Source organism: Bos indicus x Bos taurus, chromosome 26 (assembly GCF_003369695.1).
Source record: "Bos indicus x Bos taurus breed Angus x Brahman F1 hybrid chromosome 26, Bos_hybrid_MaternalHap_v2.0, whole genome shotgun sequence".
In the NCBI taxonomy this organism is placed as follows: domain Eukaryota; kingdom Metazoa; phylum Chordata; class Mammalia; order Artiodactyla; family Bovidae; genus Bos; species Bos indicus x Bos taurus.
In genome coordinates, this window is record NC_040101.1 from 11,431,195 (window position 1) to 11,452,404 (window position 21,210).

Here is a 21,210-nt window from a genome sequence, read left to right on the forward strand (position 1 = left end):
CAGTTTGTTGTGATCCAGATAGTCAAAGGCTTTGGCATAATCAATAAAGCAGAAGTAGATGTTTTTCTGGAACTCTCCTGCTTTTTTGATGATCCAACAGATGTTGGCAATTTGATCTCTGGTTCCTTGTCTACATCAGCTAAAAACCAGAGACAGACCACTAATGTCCAACTCCAGTCTGTTTACTGTATTAGATTATTTGCCTAATTTAATGGATTGTGTTACAGCTGTAGGAGAGGAAAAAAACAACATTCCCTCTACCATTCCGAATTCTTGGCTGGGACTCCTATAACAAAAGACAAAAAATTAACAAGAAAAATAAAGAACCAGAAGTTTATTAACATGGATATCTCATGTATACATGGGGGATATCCAGGGGAAAATGAGTAACTCTAAGTAGTGGCTTAGAACTCCAGTTTATATAGCACCCCCAAGAAAGAACCATGATTTAGTGAAGAAATGACAGGACAATTGAAAGATGTTTTAGGTTTCCAAGGACAGCAAACCATGGGGAGGTTAATACATAGAAGAAAACATAGCTCAGTTGGTATAGAATCTGCCTGCAATGCAGGAAACCCCAGTTTGATTCCTGGGTCGGGAAGATCCTCCAGAGAAGGGATAGGCTACCCACTCCTGTATTCTTGGGCTTCTTTTGTGACTCAGACAGTATAGAATCCAGCCACAATTCAGGAGACCTGGGTTCGATCCCTGGGTTGGGAAGATCCCCTGGAGCAGGGAAAGGGTACCCACTCCAGTATTCTGGCCTGGAGAATTCCATGGACTGTAGAGTCCATGGGGTCTCAAAGAGTCAGACATAACTGAGCAACCTTCACTTTCACTTTCAAAGGTCTCAGTCCTTCCTAGTGCGGACAGGTGGATGGATACCCTTGAAAGTTAATGCTCTGCTTTTAGGAAAATAGGGGGAGGGCAGGAAGCCCTTCCTGCATCTGCTTCCTCTCAACTGCCCTCAACCTCAAATAATCTTTATGCCAGAGTGGCATATTTGGGGGCAGCAGATTCTGCCATCTCTCACAGCTTTTAAAAGAGCAAGTTGGGGAAGAATATTTATTGGTATAGAAAGATGTTGAGGGTATAATGCAAAATGAAAAAGGCAGCCTACACAATTCTCTTTCAGACAAAGCATACCTTCTCTGCAGAAAAAGTATCATGTATCATGGTATGAGTAGGGGTGAGGGAATGGAAGAAGACTAAAAGAATGCAAAACCAAAATGTTAACTCTGGCTTTCTCTGGGTGGTAGGATCATAAATAATTCCATCTTCTTTCCATTTTTTTTCTTTCTATTGAGCTTTCTGCACCAAGCCTATATTTGTGTCATAATTTTAAAAAATCATTAAAGTAAAATGAAAGAATTCTAACAAAGATGACTTGTTTAAAAGCTGAGGTCCCAGAAGAGGTAAACCTCAGGTCAGAGGTAATGCAAACAGACGAAGCAGCTAACCCCCAAGGAGGGATGGGAAGTAACTGATCGCAGAGCCTGCATCTGGGGAAATGGGTATGACCCCACCAAGGACCCTTTACCAGAAGGTTGTCTGGACAGTTGTGGGTGCGGGCCCTGTTGGGGGCGGGGGTGGGGCGGAGATGGAGGCCTGGCAAAGCCTGGTGTGTGTCTGGATATTTAATCAAACACACACGCGGCCACACTACCCCTCTGCCACTTTGCCACCTCCCTGCTCTCTCCCACCCTGCACAGTCTCTAAATGACAGAGCCCAAGGAAGGCAGCCCAGAGGTCTGCCAGGCTCCCCAGGAAGCTGAGAGAGTAGCAAACCCACAGGACCTCTCCATGCAGCTCCTGGCCCTCTGTGCACTGCATTTCTTCCTGGGGAGGAAACGTTGTCTTCCTTTAGTGACACGTGTCCTCCTACAACTGTTCCTCCCAGCTTCTCTGCACATCTGAGGACAAGCCTTGGCTTCTGACTTCCTGTCTGCAGGCCCGGGAGGCCCTGGTTGGAAGGGCTCTTCCTCTAGAAGGTGATAAAGTGACCGGAAATCAGTTATATCATTCACTCCGCATCTTCTGAGCATCTATTTTGTGTCAGCCACATATCAGGGGCGGGACAGAGAGCGGTGACACAAAGGTCCAGACTCCTCTTCTTGAGAAGCTTGTAGTCAAATGAGGAAATGCTTTCAAACCCAAGGCCACACGGGGAAGTTGTGCCAGGACTTCTTTATATCTGACATGGATTTGTACCTAGGACTTGACTCCGTTCAGTGTGAAACTGAACCCCACTTGGTCCGGGGTGAGCCCTGCTTCCTGATTTCCTGATGTAAGCAAAGAGTTGTGATTTCCAGCACAGCCAGCAGAAAAACCCAGAGTGATTTTCAAAACATCTCAGATACAAGCGAACAAAACTGACAGGAGGGACCCTTCTTTCCTGAGCACGATCTTCACAGAGTTCTTTTCCCTTCTTTTTTACAAACTTGAAATGATTAAATTGAAGCCAAAAATTATTCGACACACCTTCAGATTCTCTGCAAAGATAAAAGAAAACCCTCAGGCAATAATTCTGAGTGCTGATACAGCAGTAGGGAGATTTAAAACAAACAAACAAACAAACAAAAAAAAAAACCCCACTATATTGCTGGATTAATTCAAAGCAGGCAACTCACATTCTTGAGAAGGAAATGAAAACCATGATTCACGCTTTAGGCATATAGTACACAGATAATTAATCAAGCTTCATCGGATGCTTTTTATGTTTGCTGTTCCAAGGCAGGCACTGTTTTCCAACAATGCCTGCTGACATCCAGGGAGAGGTTCCACTTGGTCAAGAAAGAAACAATGATCACAGTGAAGACAGACACATAATTCTTATACACAAACGGCTCTCACAGGCGAGATAAGGTCAGGGTGACAAGAAGACCACCAGAGAAGGGTGCAGAAAAAGAGGTTGTTCTGACGACAGGGCGAGAAGATGGGTAGGAAAATTTCTAGATGAGTGCTTGTGAGTATGATAGTAATGGGGGTTGACACATACACTATTGAGACTGTGTATAAACTGGTGCGCTGCAGTCCACGGGGTCATAAAGAGTCAGACACGACCAAGTGACAGAACAGCAACATAAACCAGACAACCGATGGGAGACCACTGTGTAGCACAGAGAACTCTGCTTAATGCACTGCGGGACCTGAACGGCAGGCAAATCCAAAAGGGGGAGTGTCTACGCATATGTAGGACTGATTCATTTTGCTGTACATACAGCAGAAGCTAACACGACATTGCAAAGCGACTATACTGCAGTAAAACATAAATTAATAAAAAATACATTACACCAGGGCTTACCTGGTGGCTCAGCTGGTAAAGAATCCACCTGCAGTGCAGGAGACCTGGGTTTACTCCCTGGGTTGGGAAGATCCCCTGGAGGAGGGAAAGGCTACCCACTTGAGTATTCTGGCCGGGAGAATTCCATGGACTGTATAGTCCATGGGGTCGCAAAGAGTTGGACATGACTGAGCGACTTTCACTTTCACATTTAAGCAAGAAAAAAATAACAGCTTACATTTGTGCTCCCTACGTGCCAGGCATCACTCGGCCAGTATTTATCCCCTGACAGGTTCCAGCAGGTACTATTTCTATCCCCATTTTACAGGTCAGTAAACTGAGGAAGGAGAGGTTAAAGTAACCTAAGCTGAAGTGGAGGCAGCAGTGGATGCCAAGCAGCCTGGCTCCAGATTCTGGACCTCAGTGCTAGACTCAGGTACATCTGACTATAGGTTTGTTGTGACCAAGATCCACACCAGACATAGTGGGCAGCAGGCCATTGTGCAGGTGGTGGTTTAGTCACTAAGCCACTTCCGACCCTGCGACCCCATGGACTGTAGCCCACCAGGCTCTGTCCATGGAATTTCCCAGGTAAGAATACTGGAGTGGGGAGCCATTTCCTTTTCCAAGGGACCATCCTGACCCAGGGATCGAACCAGGGTCTCCTGCATTGCAGGTGGATTCTTTACCAACTGAGCCACCAGGGAATCGTGTGGGTGACTCGGAACAAAGCTAATCCCCCACCGAAGTGCAGCCGCAGAACAATGGGAACAGAGAGCGATCAGAGCCAGGCAGGCCTGGACTCCAATTCCACCTCCACCACCTATGAGCAGACAACCACAGACAGATCACACCCCTCCCCGCACTTCAGCACCTCTGCCCCCTGTAAGGTGAAAAAAATCACAGCACTCACATCATGTTGTGTGGATGAGAAGAGCTAATTGCCCACAAAGCACAGAGAAAGCACTTAAAAAGAAAGAAGCTGCTATTTCTCATGGCAAAGCAGCTCCAAGGACAGTCCCTGGGGCTGGAGGGCCAGCCGCAAGGTCTACCTAGAGAAGGGTGTGGCTGGCCCCAGGCAAAGCTGCTCCCTGGTGTCCTATACACTACTTTGTCGCCCCACTCTGAGCACTGTTGTTTTTTCCCCCAAGGCCCTGATCCCACTGCAACCCCCTAACTCCTGGCAAGTCTTCTTGCACTGGTAAGTCCCCAGGCCAGAAAGACTGGCCTGGCTGTAACCCAACATACAGAGGCTCTGCTGTTCACTGGCCATGTGACCAGGGCTGGCGTGTCGCATCCTTCTTCTCTGTGCCCCGGGCCTGGCACAGTGGGACTCAACCCAAGCACGGATCAGGCTGCAGAAGTGAAGGAATGGAGGGGATTTCAATGGTATCTTAAGTGAGGGCAGTGGCTCCCTGCCCTTAAACGTCATCTACTCCTGCTCGCAGGACAAGGGAACTGGGCCAAATAGAGCAATGCATCATCAGCTGCAGTCACTCTGCCAACGAACACACACTTTGAGTGTGCAACGTGGTGCCCCTCAGTTTCTAAAGCTGGACTTTGGAGAGAAAACACCTCCAGACACACCCACCCCAGAACTTCAGGTTGCATCCCTTGTCCCGATACTTAGAACAAAGTCCACAGGAAGCCCCAGGTCAGGTTGACCACCAGGAGTGGACACCACCCTCAGGCATGGCTGGCTCGTCACCTCACCTTCTCTCGGCCTGGAGACACCCCTCTGCTGTGTCCTGTGGAAGTGTGACCACACACGGGAGGGAACTGTCAGGACTTCTTTCTTTCCCAGCTTGATGGAGATACAGTAGACCTCATGTATGTTTAAGATGTGCGATGCTAGTCTGATAAGCATGTGTTGCAAAACGCTCCCTGCAGTAGTGCTAACCCTTGCATCGTGTCACATAACCACCGTGTCTTTCTTGTGTACAGAGCAGTTACGATCAACTTTCAAATATATAATAGAGTATCGTTAACCATCATCACCACGCTGTACATTAGATCCCCAGAATTTATTCATCTTATAACTGGAAGTGGTGGGGGGCGGCGGGGGAAGATGTTGGATCAAGGACTTCCTTTTGAGCAAGTGTGTGTGTGTGTGTGTGTGTGTTTTAGTTTATTTATTTATTTAATTGGAGACTAATTATGATATTGTAGTGGTTTTTGCCATACATTGACAAGAGTGAGCCCTGAAAAGTGGCTTCCCAGCTAGCTCCCCACAGAGGCTATCAAGAAAGGCAACTGCATTCAGATGATCCCAACAGGATGGGGAAAAGAGGAGCCCAAATGCAAATGGGCAGGACCTATGCCATATCAGAAGCAGAGGAGGTCATGTGCTGAGCAGCCCCTGGGGCCAAGAATCAAGAGACTGGGGGTCTAGGTTTGCCTCCGCCGCTGAACAAGGAGGACGTGATTGAAGCCCCCTGTTAAAGACAGGAAAAAAAAAAAAACAACACAGAGGGGAAGACAGATGAGATAAGCCCTCGAGACTCCCAGGTCAGACGCAGGATAAGATATAATTCACTCTGTGGTGCCTTCTGGTAAAATGTCAGAGTTCCATTTGCTCAGCGTACGTCAATCCCCTTCATGTCCGTGACTTCACTGAGGATGTCAGGGTCATTTAATTACCAGAAAGCCTCACCACCAGACCCTTTTCTCCCCTCTCTACCCAAATCTGATGCAAACTGTTCCATCGCATTAAACACTCAATTTAAATATTTCACTGAAGGCACTTTCATCTCACTTATTAACAGTCTGATGCTGGGTGAGTTCTTAAACCTCTCTAAGCCTTGGATTTCTCATCCAAAAATATGAAGAATTATAAAACTCCTACCTCATAGGATTGAAGACTTCAAGGGTAAATTGCCTTGCATAAATTGCCTGGCATACAGTGAGTGCTCAATAAATATTAGCTATTATCATCATCATCACCCCTGGAGCCAAGCAATCCCAATCTGCTCCTTTTACGAAACAATGAAAGGATATTTTGCATCTAGAAAAAAATCAAAGCATAAGTATCTTTGTTTCTTGTGTTTTTACATAAATAAGGTATTCATATTTTTTATATCTAATTTAATATGTTCTCATTACATGGCTGAAGACATTTTCACTTGTCCACAAGACTGAATTAAAACCCAATACATCCAGAAAACCAAGTATTTCTATCATTAAAAAAAAAAGATATATGCGGGACTTTTTTGTAACTTTATCATCAGTATTATATACATTTAGAGTTAGTATATTTAAATAAGATACCACAGAAAAGCAAATTCTGAGCCAAATCTTGGAAATTAGCTAAGATTTTAGATTAGCAAAGAGGAGACCACTTACTTGATGACTCAGAAAACTATAAAAATATTCACAAGTGGAAGAATCAATTTTTAATATAATATTCATATAAAATATAAACACTGTATCAAAGAAAAATTTGAAAAAGGTTTTTGAAAGAGACATCTAGTTCAAGAAGACTAATTGAACCTGCAGTTTGTCTTTCTTCCCTCTCAGAAGTCCACTCAAAAGAATGAAGAACATAAACTCCATATCCAGGCTGAAGAGCCTCAAGGGGCACCGACTAGCAAAGCAGAAGACAAAAAAAAAAACATTATGGAAAACACAAAGCATATGGCGAGAAAATACTGGATAATACAAGAAAGGAGACACATCCCTGTTAAGGAGTTTAGACAGAGAGTGGGAATCCAAAATTCCATGTACAAATTTCCTCCGAATCATTGGCAAACTCAGAAATTCCAACACGCAGGAGAAGAGCACAAATTACAACAATGGAAAGTAACAGCCACATGGGGAAGGAGATGGCAACTTACTCCAGTGTTCTTGCCTGGGAAATCTCATGGACAGAGGAGCCTGGTAGGCTACAGTCACTGGGGTTACAAGAGAGTCGGACGTGACTTAGCGACTAAGCAACAACCACCTAGTTAACCAGTGGATCAAACTCAATATAATGTTTACTTTGTGTTCTGGGGTAATTCAAATTTTTAGTAATGAGTTGTCTCGGGCAAAACTGGTTGTTTAAGAAGCCTATAAACATTGGCCTTTGGCCACAGAAGAACTAAGCTTGCTACCTTAGGTTTATTAAGATTTGCCCCATAAAAACTTAAGTTTAATTGAAAATACCTATGCAGTATTTATTTTAGCAACTGTAGTTTGGGGTTTAACTAAGTTTTCAAATTTTCTGTGGTTGTGGAAAATAGTATTTGAGGCAACTGGCTGTAGCAACAGTACTTCCTAGTGGTATTATTTGGGTACACCTGTTAGTGACCACATTTCTAGGCGTAGAATATCCAGAAATCTCAGTTTGGGCAGTTTTAATTAGCTAAATTGTAAATATAGCTGGGAATGTGTATTCTTCTTCTGCAAAATATATAATTGCTTAAATAATAAGGAAATGCCACCACCTCCATTAAAGGTTTGGTCTTATTAAGTGCTCTCTCTCACAATGTGGGCAATCATGAGTTTCTGTGGTCATTTGACATTATTCATATATATGTTTGCACTGGAAAAAAAAAAAAAAACCACAGAGAGAGAGAAAGTAACAGCCATAGTGTAAAGAGTGAAGGACAGACTTAGGCAGCCAGGAGACAGAGTTTGGAGTTGAAATTTCCCCAAGTTACACTTTCAACTGAAACCTCAAAAGGGTCAAACCACAGGAATAAGAAACACATCCTAGAACTTAAGGACACACCCTAGTATCTAAAGCAAAACCAACACAGACTTATCCAAACACAACCTAGAACCAAGGCTTCTAGTAAGGTGACTCCACAGTAAATTAACTGCCTACAAGCTTAAAACTCAACATTTTTCAGAGGACAGCAACAGTCAAGTGTCTCATAATAGCCAACACACAATTAAAAATCATGACACAAGTAAAGAAACAGGAAAACATGATCCATAATTCAGAGAGAAAAAAACAAAACCATGGATCATCCTAACAATGGAAATAGCAGAAAAGGACTTTCTACTCTAAAATATGTTTAATTCTAGGGAAAGATGACAAGAATAGGTGAGCCAGTGGAAAATATCACAAAGAAACTAAAACTCTATAAAAAAGAATCAAAAGGAAATTAGCAATATATAACTGAAAAAAATAAGCATTTGAAATAAAACATCTGTTGCATGGGCTTACCAAAAAAAAATAGATATGGCAGAATAAAGAATTAGTGAATTTGAAGAAAAGTCAATAGATATTATCTTAAACTAAGTCACAGAGAGGGAAACTAAAAAAAAAAAGAAAAGAAAAACAGAAAGAACTACCCAAGACCTGGGGAATAATAATAATAATAAACTGTCTGATATATACATAACTGAAGAACCAGAGGGAGAGGAGAGACAGACAGACTGGGGCTAAAGAAATATTTGAAAAAATAATGTCTTGAGAATAACTAATTGATGAAAGACATCAAACCATCGCTCCAAAAATCTCTATGAACTAAGCAGCAAACATACAAATGTGCCACTCCTCTGGGGTTGGCCTGCTCCCTTGTCTCAGGAGTGTACTATCTACTGTCTATCTAATAAAAGATCTGTCTACTTGAGCTGTAAAAAAAATATATATAAATGAGACCAAATGAGACATATCATAGACAAATTGCTGACAACCAAAAATGAAAATAAAGTTTTAACATCAGCCAACAGGAAAACATGTGGCATTCAGAAGAGTGACGGCTGACTTCTCATCAAAACATTAAAATCTACAAGACAATTCAAAGCCATCCCTAAAGAAACGGAGAAGGCAATGGCACCCCACTCTAGTACTTTTGCCTGGAAAATCCCATGGATGGAGGAGCCTGGTAGGTTGCAGTCCATGGGGTTGCTAGAGTCGGACACGACTGAGCAACTTCATTTTCACTTTTCACTTTCATGCATTGGAGAAGGAAATGGCACCCCACTCCAGTGTTCTTGCCTGGAGAATCCCAGGGACGGGCAAGCCTGGTGGGCTGCCGTCTCTGGGGTCGCACAGGGTTGGACACGACTGAAGCGACTTAGCAGCAGCAGCAGCAGCAAAGTACTGAAAGAAAATTGTTGATCTAAAATTCTATAACAAACAAAAATGTCTTTCCAAAGTTAAGGCAAAATAAAGACAAATCCAATAAGGCAAAAGCCAAAAGAATTCATTTCTGGCAAACCTGCCCTACAAGAAATGCTAAAGGAAGTTATCTAGGCTGAAGGGATAGAATCCTAAAGGGAAAATCAAATATGCAAGAAGTAATAAAGAGTACTAGAAATGGTAGATGTGTGGGTAAACATATATTTAAAATTTAATTTCTGTAAAAATGTATTAATTGCTAAGACAGAATAATGTAAATGTTTTATGGGGCTTACACATAAAAGTGAAACCTAAGACAATGTACCAAAGGCATGAGAAAAACATGTTTTTTTAAAGATTCTTACATTGTACATAAAATGGTATAATATTGACTTAACAATGACAAGTAAAAAATGCATACTGTAATGTATAGAGAATCATATGAATTTTTTAAAGAGCTATAATTAAAATACAATAAAGGAGATAAAGTGGAATACTAACAAGTATTTGATTAGCCTAAAAGAAGACAGAAAAAGAGAAACAAGAATAGGTGAAAAAAATAAAAATCAAATAAGAAGGTGGTAGGCTTCAACCCAACCATATCCATTGCATTAACTGCAAATGGCTTAACCATTCCAACTGAATGTCGGAGACTGGTCAGACTGGATAAAATTAAAAGGCACAACTAAAAGCTATTTCTAAGAGTCATAGTTTTATACATTAAACATAAAAATACAGATAGGTTGAAAATAAAAAGACTGAAAAGTACATTCTGTGGAGACATTAATCTGAAGAAAGATAATGCAGCTACATATTAAAAGTAAATAAAGTAGAATTTAACATAAAGAACATTAAAACAAAGATTGAAACTTCATGATGATAAGAGGTTCAATTTCATCAGAATTAAAGATAATTTAAGAACACTACCCAGAAATGGACATAGTAATCTCAGTTACAAATCACTAAAGGAAAAAACAAGGAGGTAGCAAAGAAAAGTTGAACTATTCAGCAAAGCAAGAAACAAAAGGGGGGAAAAAACACAAAAATGAGCACCACTTAAAAGAAAACAGAATAAGTTCGAAGCAATACAAAATAAATATTAGTACCTCAAAAAATGTGAAAGCTTTAATTACCCCAGTTTGACATAGGGAGCATATCTTCACATTTAAAAGAACAAATTTAAAAGAGTGAAAATATGAGGATTTGAACAGCACAGCTAACTTGCTTTAATATATTTAGAGCTTTATATCTACCAAACAGAAACTATTCGTTATGTTCAAACTATGTAAATTTACAAAAATTTACACTGTAGGTAAATTTAAAAATTGACTATGTATGTGACCATACAGAGAATCATAACAAAATTTTTTTAAAAACTAGAAATCACACAAGTCACAGTCTCTGATCTCAATTCAATGAAACTATTTTAGCACTGTGGTTGTTCAGTCGTTAAGTCGTGTCCAGCTCTTTGTGACCCCAGGGACCCTCCAGGCTCCTCTGTCCATGAGGTTCTCCAAGCAAGAATTCTGGAGTGAGTTGCCATTTCCTTCTCCAAACACTGTAATTATCTCCTTATTTAAGGCTAAGAAGCTGAAACACAGAGAGATAAAGCAAACCACCCAAGTTCACATAATTAGTCAACAGATTAGTGTTTTGAGCCCCAGACATCCTGGTTCTGGATCTTGCAATCTAAACCTTCTCAGGAAGAATAGGCCATTTCCCTTCAGATATCTCAGTAAACTATAGAGTTACAGTAATTAAAATGTTATATTGAGCCACAACCAGGCAAACAAATAACCACAGCAGAATGCACTTGCAATCTTCGGACATACTGAAGTTTGTTACATGATAAAGAAGTCACTGAGAAAACAATGTCTATTTTGTAACTGACAAACCACATGTAATAAAAATGTTAAATCCTCCACTTCATTCCATAAGTTAAAAAAATTCTGATACAGAATTAAAATTAAATTAAATCTCATACAGAATTAAAATTCTAATAAAGAATTAAAATTAAAGAAGGAAAGTATAAAATACTAGGCAATACAGAAAAATGTTTCTGTTTTAGCTGATAAAAGTGAAAGTGAAAATGAAAGTCACTCAGTCAGGTCTGACTCATGGTGACCCTATGGGCTATACAGTCCATGGAATTCTCCAGGCCAGAAAACCAGAGTGGGTAGCCTTTCCTCTCTCCAGAGGATCTTCCCAACCCAGGGACTGAACCTAGATATCCCCAATTGCAGGCAGATTCTTTACCAGCTGAGCCACCTTTCTAAATAGGACAGAAACTCTGAAACCAAAAGGAAAAGACTGATAGATTTAACTATATCACTGAATTGTGCACAATAATAGAAAGTGCAAAAAAATTTAAAAATCATACAGGTATAAAAGTTTTGCAACTTATGAAATAAAAGGTCAATAGCTATTAAGAATAAAGCACTCCTACATATCAGGAAGATAAATGTGAAGATCCAATAAAAGCATGAATAAAGGGAAATGGCAGATATTTTAGTTAAAAAGACAAATTTCCAACACACGAGTGAAAAGATGCAAATGATATATTCCCTCTCATGGTATAAATACAAACTGTTAATAACATCCAGCATTGGCAAAGATGTTAAAAAAAAACAGATACCTCTGAATTATTGGTAGAATGTAAGTAGGTATAGCCATTTGGGTAGCAATTTGGTAATACCCAGGAAAGGGCACTGGTGACCCACTCCAGTACTCTTGCCTGGAAACTTCCATGGACGGAGGAGCCTGGTAGGCTGCAGTCCATGGGATCGCTAAGAGTCAGACACGACTGAGCGACTTCACTTTCACTTCTCACTGTCATGCGCTGGAGCAGGAAATGGCAACCCACTCCAGTGTTCTTGCCTGGAGAATCCCAGGGACGGGGGAGCCTGGTGGGCTGCCGTCTATGGGGTCGCACAGAGTCGGACACAACAGAAGTGACTTAGCAGCAGCTGCAGCAGAGCTTCCTTGATAACTCAGTTGGTAAAGACTCCCCCTGCAATGTGGGAGACCTGGGTTTGATTCCTGGGTTGGGAAAATCCCCTGGAGAAGGGAAAAGCTACCCACTCTAGTATTCTGAATTCCATGGACAGCCCATGGGGTCACAAAGAGTCAGACACCTCTAAGCGACTTCCACTTTCACTTTTGGTAGTACCCATCAGAATTTAAAATACATGTGGCCTTTGGCCCAGAGATTTCACTTATTGGGTTTATCACAGCAGTAATTTAATAGGTATATCACAATATATGCACAACTGCAATGTTGTCTATTATAACAAAAGATGAAAATACTCTTAAAATTCTGTGAAGAGGTTAATACAACAGAACACTACACAGCCAGCAAAAGGAATCAAGTAGATCTATAAAGATAGAAAATATCTCCAAGGTATATTAAGTTAAAAAAGTTAAGCTATAGATAAAATGTATTTTCTTTTTTATTATATAAATATTTGTTTAAAAGTTTAACTTTAAAAAGTGAAGGGGATGATCCTTTTGTAGTTCATGAGCATGATGATTGGGTGTTCATGCTGCTGCATGACATGTGCCTCCCTGTAAACCTTGTTACGACACCGGCACATTACCCGTCTGATGTGAAAAAAAAAAGAAAAAAAATAAAAAAAAATAAAAAAAAATAAAAAGTGAAGGGAATGGAATTGGCAAAAGTGCAGGAGTTCTGGGAAACTTACAACTTTTGTATTGCTTTAATTTTTAAAATAATGTTCAAGTGAAGGGGAACATTCATTCCCATCAGATTCGTTTTTTGTAATCTTTTCTAACATTTGTCCGAATCAGATCTATTTCCAATAGTCTGGAAATACATACATTTTTGTGTAGTGTTTTCCTTAACAATTACTTCATAAAATTTTACCCTGTTTCTTCATGGTTTTCAAAAAGGTTACTTTAATAGCTACATAGTATTTCTTTATATTCATAACTTCTACAACTTTTCTTCAAATGTTGACCATTTGAAATTTTTTTGACCATTTGAACTTTAATTTATTTTTATTTGACAAGTTGTATTTGCTTGGCATGGAACATAACAATGAACATCTTTATACAGGAAGATTTTGTGTCTTTTATATTAGTGTTTTAACATATTTTTTAAAGCATTCTAAGTCAAAGAACAGGAATAATTTTTATGGCTGTCTACGCACTGCGATGTTACTCTTCAAAAGGCTCATGTCCATTTATAATTCCACGTATAACATCTGATCATATCTGTTTTACCATGATCTCACACATCCTGTGTGTTAATCCTTACTTTCTGATTTTCCTTGAAACATTTTATTTGACATGAAATATAGTAAGGTTGATTTTTGACACATTCCCACTTCAGATATTTCTAAAGCAATCAGAAAAGAATCATCCAGTGCCCTGTCTATGGATATTTAATTAGCTTCTTTTTTCCCCTATAACAGGAAACATCTAAGTCAATTTCTAATTATGTATGAAAGTAATAAATGTTTACTGTAAAATAATTACACAATAAATGTTATAATGAAAAAAAAGCAAATATTATATAATCCCATCAGCCTGAAATAACCACCATTAAGATTTCATTGTTTATCTTTATAGCTATTTTCTTACCGACATAGATACAAATTGATTTTATTCTATTACCACATTACAGTAGCTTTATACACACTTATGTAACCTGCTTTTTATCACTTAACAACAGTTTATGGATATCTTCCAAGCTAACCAATGGTTATCTACATTATGTACAAAACTAAGTTCAATGGCTACACTTGTTCATCAGAGCCCATAAAAAGCTTGTGCTAATCTATATGCGTGAAGAAAGCTGAGCACCGAAGAATTGATGCTTTTGAACTGTGGTGTTGGAGAAGACTCTTGAGAGTCCCTTGGACTGCAAGGAGATCCAACCAGTCCATCCTAAAGGACATCAGCCCTGGGTGATCTCCAGGGCTGATCTCCATTAGGAAGGAATGATGCTAAAGCTGAAACTCCAGTACTTTGGCCACCTCATACGTAGAGCTGACTCATTGGAAAAGACTCTGATGCTGGGAGGGATTGGGGGCAGGAGGAGAAGGGGACGACAGAGGATGAGATGGCTGGATGGCATCACCGACTCGATGGACGTGAGTCTGAGTGAACTCCAGGAGTTGGTGATGGACAGGGAGGCCTGGAGTGCTGCGATTCATGGGGTCGCAAAGAGTCGGACATGACTGAGCAACTGAACTGAACTGAACTGAAAACTCTGTAAATTAGGACAACAGTATCACCTCCTAAAGGATTGAAAAGATTAAGTCATCTAGGGTGTGACAAATGCCTAGTATGAACATGGCACATGGTTAGTATTAAAACTTGTTTCCTGTAACCACGATGGAGAGACAGGTCAATTAAAGGATACCCACACATACACATAAGCAGTCTCCTGCATTGCAGACCGATTCTTTACCGACTGAGCCACCAGGGAAGCCCCTATACATGCATATAAGCCTCTTCTTTTTCTCAATGACTTCTTGGACAATTATTCAGAACACCATCCTCAGACTCCCCAGACACCAGTTCCAGGTTCATGTCTGCTGTGGCACTGAGCGCTGCACTCAGTGTTACATTGCGACACTGTTGTCGTCGTTCAGGTGTTCAGTCGTGTCTGACTCTTTGTGACCCCGTGGACTGCAGCACACCAGGCTTTCTTGTCCTTCACCATCTCTCGGAGTTTGCACAAACTCATATCCATTGACTCAGTGATGCTATCTAACTATCTCATCCTCTCCCACCCCCTTCTCCTCCTGCCCTCAATCATCCCCAGCATCAGGGTCTCTTCCAATGAGTCATTTCTTTGCATCAGGTGGCCAATGTATTGGAGCTTCAGCTTCAGCATTAGTCCTTCCAGTGAATATTCAGGGTTGATTTCCTTTAGGATCTCCCTGTTTGTGACATTAGGTATCTTTTATTTACCTCTATCTCAACCTCCCCCTTTTCATACTGTTCATGGAAGAAAAGCTATGATCAACCTAGACAGCATATTAAAAAGCACAGACATTACTTTGCCAACAAAGGTCTATCTAGTCAAAGCTATGGTTTTCCCAGTAGTCATGTATGGATGTGAGAGTTGGACCATAAAGAAAGGTGAGCACTGAAGAATGGATACTTTTGAACTGTGGTGTTGAAGAAGATGTGAGAGTCCCTTGGACTGCAAGGAAATCCATCCAGTCAATCCTAAAGGAAATCAGTCCTGAATATTCATTGGAAGGACTGATGCTGAAGCTGAGACTCCAATACTTTGGCTACCTGATGTGAAGAACTAACTCATTGGAAAAGACCCTGATTCTGGGAAAGATTAAAGGCAGGAGGAGAAGGGGACAACAGAGGATGAGATGGTTGGGTGGCATCACTGACTCGATGGACATGAGTTTGAGTAAACTCCAGGAGTTGGTGATGGACAGGGAGGGCTGGTATGCTGCAGTCCATGGGGTCACAAAGAGTTGGACACGACTGAGTGACTGAACTGAATCTTGACATCCCCATTGGAGGGAAGAGAGGTGGAGGAAGGAAAGGAGCCTGGCTTTAACACTTACCGTTACTTCCCTTAACATTACTTCCCTTCACCTTTAAGCCTCCTCGGCAATGATATCTTGTCCCCACTTTACAGATAAGGAAGCCGGGATACGTCTCTCTCATCAGCAGTCAGGATACAGCTCTGATGCCCATGAGCAGACTTTGGTGCCAGGCTGTCCCCCTCCTGCAGAGTGGGGACCCATCCTCTGCGCATCCTCCTGTCATTCACCACGTGCTTTACACAAAGTAACTGATCAACGGATGGAGATTAAAGCAGCATTCAGACTAGTGCTCTCTCTCAGGATCTGGGCCAGACAAAAAGAAGCCAAATCCTCTTTAAAAATCTCAGATGAGTTCCTGAGCATTTCCACCCCTCAGTATATAGCCCACAGGAATTACAGATATGTTCATTAAAAACAGTAGCAGCATTATGCTTAATAGCCAAAAATAATAAAGAATCCAAATATCAATAAATGATATCCATATAACGAGTAAACAAAAAGGCACCATCATGCAATGACAATGAGAATTAACAAACTAAAGCTACGCATAACACGGATAAGTCTCCAAAGCATGCCCAAGCAAAAAGCCCAAAAAAAGCTCCAGAAAGCAGTACACACAGTGCGTGATGCCATTTACACAAAGCTCAAAAACGCTGTTAGAAGTTAGAATGACGGGGACCCTCAGGGTGGCAGAAGGGGCCGTCAGGGTGGAGGGTGCTCTGTACAGTCATGAATCATGCACTTTTCTTTGTGGATATTATTTTTAGTTTGGACTGAGATGAAATTCCTGAGTCTATAGGTCAAAACAGTCAAATATCAGCAATTCCACATGGTTCAAACTGATACTTCAATAAAAACACGTTTTAAAAACCCTCTAGTAAAGGAGAAAGATATGTCTAGTGCTGATCGGCAGACTGTTTGCTTTCTGCAAACCAACCTAGATGCTCCTGCAGCTTCTGACCCCGTTTCTCACTGCTTTGTCTTCAGTGGACACAGGATAACAACTCGTCCCTCACCTCGACGGGACAATTTTTCACAGTCATGTGTTAAAAGATTGTTATGAAGCAGTCCTTGGGCTCCACAGCCCCAGCCCCTCCTGGCTTCCTGCTCAACCATCCCAGGCACTGCCAGGTCCTGTACTAATTTACTTCCTCACGGTGAACCAGGGTTTCTAATTCATCCGCAGAACACCAAGATTATATTTTTTAAAGAAACAATATTACTGAGACAATTTTCATATTTAAAAACACTATCACAGAAAAATAGAGATATGGAGCTTTTACGAGCCTTGTGGGGGTCATAAAAGGTATAATCTTTATAACTAATTGAGATAACTTTATCCCAAAGCTATAAAACTAATGATCTCTTTTTGTGGCGTTGTAAGCATTTATCTCCCTGTGGGAAAACATCACCAATTCTCAGAATTCTGGGTACAGCCGACTCATTCTACAGTGGCAAATAATATTTCAAATGGAAGGGTGCTCCATTTAGCAGAAGACAGAGCAGATGCCCTCCTGGGTGGGGGGAGAAGCGCTGGGTATACTTGGTCTGGCATGCAGAGACTGGTGGGTACAAGGGGTGTCTGATTGAAGAATTGTCTGCAGCAGGCTTCTAGCAGAACTCTGTGTGACAAGCACAGACTCAAAAGTCAATGATGGGAACACAGCATTTTCCTTACATATTAGCGAACGCTGATAACACTTCTGATTCAGTGTCCTAGAATCGCTGCTGTAAAAGGTCAGTGATTTGTCACTGCTGAGAAGCTACAGGGCTGAGACACCATCAGAGAGACAGCACCCCATGCTTTAATGGGGGTACAGCTCACTGAATGAACTCATGGCAATTTATGTACCTCACTTTAGGGGGCTAAAAGCAATCGTTTGAAATATAAAGGAGTTAATCATTTTACAGAAATCTTGTAGTAAATCATCTGCAATAAGAGTATCATTAGCTACCTATGGCATTTTCCTTAGCGTGTACATTATGGACTCATCTAAATAAAAGGATAATAAAAATCATATCACCATTTGTTGAGGCTCTCTCATTTAGTACTCACAAGCCTGACATCCGAGGATGCTGTTGATGGAGAATAGATGGAGAAACATGGACGGAACTAGGATAAACACTTTGCTAAGAGGTTCCCACAGCTAAGTGACAAAACCAGGATTCAAGCCCCAGGAACCCAACGCCCAGGGCCTAACTGTGACCACTATACTACACTGCTGGGTTTTGACAGGACGTACAGACAATACGGATTCACAAGAGCAGGGAGCAGACACCTAATTATCGGTGTATGTACTGTAGGCACTTACAGCACCTTATTTAATAAAACCCAGTGAAGTAGGAACTAACCCATTTCACTCATGAAAAAACTGAGGTTTTAGGCAATTTGCTAGTTGGTAGCAGAGTCAAAATCCCATCCCAACCCTGTCCATCTAGCTCCAAAGCCCATGGTTTGTCATTTACACTTTGCCTCAAAAAACCCTTTGTTCCTAGAGAGTGAGCAAAATTATTACAGGTGTAGTAGATCGAATAGATTTCTGCTACAGTAGCTAAAGTGAAAGTCACTTAGTAGTGCCTGACTCTTTGCAATCCCATGGATTATACAGTCCATGGAATTCTCCAGGCCAGAATACCGGAGTGGGTAGCCTTTCCCTTCTCCAGTGGATCTTCCCAACCCAGGGATGGAACCCAGGTCTCCCACATTGCAGGCGGATTCTTTACCAGCTGAGCTACCTCAGTCCCCAAATCACAGTTAATGAAAAAAAGCTTCCTTCTGTCCCATAAGTCCACCTCCAACAGCAGCTGGCATCTGGCAGCTTTGCCACCTCAACACAGAGCTCCATGCTTGCTGCCAACAGAGAAGGACAATGACAGGTCACCAAAGGGGCCTGATGCTGCCTCAACCTGAAGGTGACCCTCTCACTCTGCCCATGTTCCCCACGGCCCCACCTGAACGCAGGGATTTGGGAATGGTCGTCTCCCATGTAGCCAAAGGAGAAAATAACCAGAGGCGACCGTAGACCACAAGAGGGTCTCAAGCCTCTGTAACTGCACGTCAGCAGTTCCCAAATGTGTAAGAAGGATCGCCTGATGAAAATGCAACACTCCACGGGCTGATGGGAGTGTTGATCCACTCCAGGGTCGGGCTCCACTCCAAAGGCTGATCCAGTTAGGCCTGAACTGGGGCCCAGGTAATTCAGGCGCAGGTGGTCAGTAGGCTGACCTTCAGGAAGCCTTGCTCTGAATGGATGCCAAACTCAGGGGTCTGTAAACACGATCTTCGCAAACCAAGCACCAGCTGGTGAGCTCTCCTGAGTGCCAACCATGCAAGGCCCAGCTGAAAGAGCAGGGAAAGCAAAGAAGACAGGGATGTGGATTCCTGCACAGATGGCAGAACAAACCTCAGGCTCCCCCAAAGCACAGAGGAGCCCAGCAACAGAGGCGCACATGGCCACTGACAGAAGGACCGGGGCCTAGGTGCTGAGGGAACTACTGCACCCTCCACAGTGGGCACGTGTCTGTTCATGGTGCTTTTTTGTTTCCCAGGGCTCCCCAGGGACGTTCCACACAGGGGAACATCCAGGCTTCACGTGGGCCCTAAGACGTCCTCGTGCCATGCTCATTTCCTGACCCTCCTACAACTCAACTCCCCAACCTCGAAACCCACACTTTGTGTTGAGGCCACACGTGGCGAGCTTAGTGTTAGTCACTCATTCATGTCCTACTCTTTGCAGCCCACCAGGCTCCTCCATCCATGGGATTCTCCAGGCAAGAATACTGGAGTAGGTTGCCATTCCCTTCTCCAGGGAATCCTCCCAACCCAGGGATCAAACCTGGGTTGATCCCTGTAGGCCGATTCTTTACCATCTGAGCCAATTCCACCCAAAATGTGCCTCCAGGCTTTGGCTCCAGGACTCTGTCTGCAGGAATGTTCTCGGGCCCAGGGTCTCTGCACCTTCCATGCCCTGCTCAAGACTCAGGTGAGAGATGCCAGCTCTAAACAACCTTCCTTGGCACCTGTCTCTTCCTTGTCATTCCTCCCAGGGCTAATTAATTCCTCCTTCTAAGTAAGACCTAGCAGTCTGCTCCAAACACCACAGCCCTCCCCAACCTCGAGTCTTAAATCAGACTCCTCAGGGTAATAAAGAAAGATCTGTTAGCTACTGCCAATATTCCAAAAATCAACCTCACAACCAGGGCCCTCGAGCAAGTCACCTGGATCAGCTAAAGCGCCAAGTTACTCTGTGTCTGTTTGGAATTACACAAACTGAAGTTTACTAATGAAAGAGAAAAAAAATAACCATGATAACTGCAGGCACCTACAAGATGCCAAACATGCCTCTACAGGCTGGATGGATAATAAAAGGGAAATGTTTGGAGGCAAAACTTTCAAAACCAGTGATTGCAAAGTGACGGGGGGGCGGGGGGTGGGGGGAATAACAAAAAGCAGTGTGTCGTGTGCTTGCTCTGCCAGGCTGCGTGCTCCTTGGAGGCCCCTGGTCTTCCTTACCCAACCATCCCTGCCACCTGCTCAGGCCTCCAGCATAGGAAGTGCTCAAAGGAGAGAGGCTGAGTTGATCTGAGGTGAAGCAAACACCATTGCCTGGCATCCTGAGCACACCCCTACTTCTGGAGGGACATCCCAGACAAGGATCCTCCGGGAGCCACAGGGAGGGAGAGAAAGAGGATGGAGGGATGTGGGGAGAAAAAGAGAGGTTGAGGAGCCCAGACTCACAAATGAAGTAGGCAGCTCATCTGTGCCATCCCCCACCCACCCGTTAGCAGGTCAGGTCATCAGCATATGTCCAGGGTCCTTTCTGCAAGGCTGTAAATAAAGGTTTCTCCCATTTAACTGATGCCCCAGAGGGGAACGGCCAACAGCGGCAAGAGAAAACAGCGCTAGTCCTTTAGTGTCTTTATCGGCAACTTCCTCACCACGTCATGCTCTCTGGGCTCCAGCGACGTAAGGAAGACCCTTACAATCTGTAACAAGCCCAACCCCTCCTCTTAGGGAGGGTGAACCACAGCTGGCCCCCTCCACCACTGAGATGTCAGAGAGTCTGGTTTTGGAACTAGAGTGACATCAGTCCAGACCGTGCTTCTCTACAGATAAAGGATCGTTAGCGGAGGGATGGCTTCTAAGAGGCGGTCACTTTGGTTCCCGTCTGGAAGCCTGGAACTGGACATAGTTCATCTCAGCAGCTTTGGGAAAGGAAGACAACTGCCTGAAAGCATGTTATACCTCCTGCTGGCTGAGTACCTGCAGACAAGTTACTTAGCCTTTCTAAATTGGTCTCCCTATTTGTAAAGTCGGAAAAATTAAGACGATC

At 42.5% G+C, this 21,210-nt stretch overlaps 1 protein-coding gene and 1 non-coding gene across 2 annotated transcripts in view; one reads left to right on the forward strand and one right to left on the reverse strand.

Annotated features, from left to right (window-relative positions):
• The window catches only part of PLPP4 (phospholipid phosphatase 4), a 148,187-nt gene that overhangs the window by 122,967 nt on the left and 4,010 nt on the right, over positions 1 to 21,210 (reverse strand). The window lies entirely within an intron of this gene.
• LOC113884738 lies at positions 12,837 to 12,941 on the forward strand. The gene has a single exon (XR_003509004.1). It is a non-coding gene; the product is annotated as a small nucleolar RNA U13 (small nucleolar RNA).